The sequence below is a fragment of the Austrofundulus limnaeus genome, unplaced genomic scaffold, assembly GCF_001266775.1.
Source record: "Austrofundulus limnaeus strain Quisiro unplaced genomic scaffold, Austrofundulus_limnaeus-1.0 Scaffold333, whole genome shotgun sequence".
NCBI classification, from domain to species: Eukaryota; Metazoa; Chordata; class Actinopteri; order Cyprinodontiformes; family Rivulidae; genus Austrofundulus; species Austrofundulus limnaeus.
Window position 1 is genome coordinate 162,221 of NW_013952735.1, and position 2,984 is coordinate 165,204.

Genomic DNA, 2,984 nt, shown 5'->3' on the forward strand with positions numbered 1-2,984 from the left:
CAGCTGCTCCTTGCTGCAGAGCTCAGGAAGCACATTCCATACATAGTGTGTATTGTTCCATACATAGTGCGCATTATTCCATACATAGTGTGTATTGTTCCATGCATAGTGTGTATTGAACAGTTTCATACAGATACATGGATTATTGCACCTCATTTCAGTCTAAACTGCTGTTTTTCTTTCAGCTGCTCCTTGCTGCAGAGCTCAGGAAGCACATGAAGGATTGGTGTTTTTTTTTTGTGTTGTTTTTTATTTTTTTGTTTGTTTTTTATTTTTTTGTTTTGCTTTTTTTTGCAAACTGTTCTGATACAAACGTAACAAATACTTGAGCTTTAAAAAGATGTGGAAGATTCAGCAAAGAGCTTTTATTTGTGGGAAAACAAACTTCTGAATTTATTTAAAAGCTAATTGCACCAGTGAGAAACACAGATTCTGTTTAACAATGCAAACAAGAGCTGTTTTGTTCTGATTTCTTCATGAAGTTCACCTAAAATCATCTTTAACTTTTGCTTCCAGCCTCTGCAACTAAAGTGAAAAACACAAGAAGCTCATGACACCAGCTATGACCACTTCAGCTCTTCATTGTCTTGTTTTACTGAAATCAGGCTGTTTATAAATCAAAGGTGCCATCATCTGGCAGCTTTTGGCATTTTTTAAGCATTTCTTTACACTGAAGGATGTTCAAGCAGCTTCTCTTCACATCTAAAAATAAATATGATTGAACTAGACCCTATAGTTTCAGGTTTTCATTGAGCAAAGCAGCAAAAAAAAGGGCAGAAATCTGGTTAACAGAGAGRCAGAGAGATAAGAGAAGAACGGGTGAAAGGAGCGATGAGATAATTTAACAAGCTCCTTCCTAAACCACTTGAAAACCTCCAGAGTTTAATTGCTGGGAGGCAACATTATCCCTAGCAACAGTGCGTGTGTGTTGGCCGGGGTTCGGTGGGTACCTGCAGTATCCACTCCCTGYACAATACAGCGCCCACTGAGCCATATAATCCTCTCAGGCCCTCCTCTTCTGAAGAACCACATTCAATCCCTGTGTGACAATCTCTGCTCCAGTTTTATATTTTTGTTTTTTTTTTCCTGTCGGGGTACGTGTTTCTTGTAAGGCCAATCAGCAGGCGCCGTTACAGAAACACGAGTCGTCGTAAAGGAAGGGGAAACAAWAAGTTCAATAAAAAGACTTTTGATTTGCTGCTGGGACTGTTGGAGCTTCTCTCTCTATTCTGCAGAGAAGCATCACACACACACACCGAGCGGCCATATTTCTGTTTATGTTTAAACGTGAATCAGTCAGATGGGCTTCCTGCTGAATCATCCTACACTCCCCTCGGAAAGCGCGGGGTTACTTTCCGAAGCGGCTGCCTCGTCGGAGAAAACAAGAAACTAATGCGACTTCTCTTCCTTCCGACTCCTCTTTYAAGTTGCCCTTGAAAAMGAAAATTACAACAGCAGCTTTGATGCAAGTCTGACATGCTTCAAGATGCTCTCCATAAGTGCAGACACACACAAGATTATCATTGCAACGAGCCTGTTCAGTTGTCTTTCAGCAGCCTCGGTGCAGAGGGACGAGGGAACGGTGGCTCATTACACCAAATGGCAAAAGAAGAAAAATGAGGATTTCTTTGTTGTCCAGTGGTTTGTAACTTAAGTCAATATAGCGTTTAAAAACCTGCAGAGACAAGTTTTAATTAAAAGATGAGCTGAATAATGAGAAATTACAGAGGCGGTGTGCTAAGGAAGATTACTTTGTTTTTATATTCAGCTCCCAACACGCAAAGCAACTTTTCCTCCCTGCGTTGTGTGAATATGATTACGAGGAGCTGCACTCTGTTGTGTGCTTTAATATGTCACCATCATGTCTGCAGGCTGGAGCTCAGGCTTTGCATTACAMAAAAAACGTTTGTAATTCACCAGAACAAGTGAGTTTAAATAATCTGCTGCTCAGATCGTGAAGTTAGAAGTCAGTAATCCTACCTGTGTGGAAGTCTGCAGGAGATGAAACTCAGACGACGCCAACGTCGAGGCTGAAGCCCGGTTTAAACACAATCACTGTGAATTAAGAGAAAAGTGTGTTAGATGATGCTATGACTCACCAGAAAGCTTCTAAATTCAGACGTGTTTAATTAGTGTAGGTTTTAACTGCTCGACTGTAAAAACAGCTAAAGTGAATAGAACACATCATGACTGCTACAAAGATAAAATGTCATTTATTCATAATATTTAACAGCAAACACAGTTTGTATTGTGTTGGCAATCTTTTTCCCTCTTTAGCATTGTCGACCGTTTGACAGGAAACCTTTAGATTTCATCTGAAACCATCAGCAAACCTTGAATCTGCTTCATTAAATCAAATCGTTTCAACACAAACAAGATGTTATAAAGTCTGTTACTGTCTGGTTTATTTAGGTAAACAGAAATAAATAAAATGCACTCAAGTTYATTCATTTTCAGAGCATAGATTAAGAGGAAGTAGTTTAGAAATGTGTGAAAGTTTACAGGAACCTGATCTTAAAATAATCACTAAATACAATGAAATTGATAAAATATTGTTTTAAATATTAGTTTAGAAACTTTAAGAAAACTTGCAGTTATTGTAATGTGCTGCATTTTAAATGAAACTAACTAAAGTACAATATATGTGACCCAACACATCGAAACGAGGATTATATACAATGAAATTGATAAAATATTTTTTTAAATATTAGTTTAGAAACTTTAAGAAAACTTGCAGTTATTGTAATGTGTTGCATTTTAAATGAAACTAACTAAAGTACAATATATGTGACCCAACACATCGAAACGAGGATTAAGTCCAAAAGTGAGATGTGGAGAAATAGGCAGGTTTTGATTTAAACGTCTGCAAAAATTGCATTTTGTCAAAATATAATGAATTAATGTCTTATCATTTTATCATTTGAATGAACTGTCTAAAATATAATCCTGAAAAAACATTTTTTGAAGCATTTTTTGAGCAGTAG

At 37.4% G+C, this 2,984-nt stretch overlaps 1 long non-coding RNA gene across 3 annotated transcripts in view; it reads right to left on the reverse strand.

The window, feature by feature from the left end:
• Positions 1-2,984, reverse strand: part of LOC106527590 (uncharacterized) — a 256,880-nt gene that overhangs the window by 101,645 nt on the left and 152,251 nt on the right. For 2 of the 3 annotated variants that reach the window (XR_001311406.1, XR_001311405.1), the window contains one exon: positions 1,981-2,055. This is a non-coding gene — a long non-coding RNA (uncharacterized LOC106527590). Of the gene's footprint in view, positions 1-1,274; positions 1,676-1,980; positions 2,056-2,984 lie in introns of those variants that run through there. The other variant, XR_001311407.1, reaches the window with a different exon arrangement.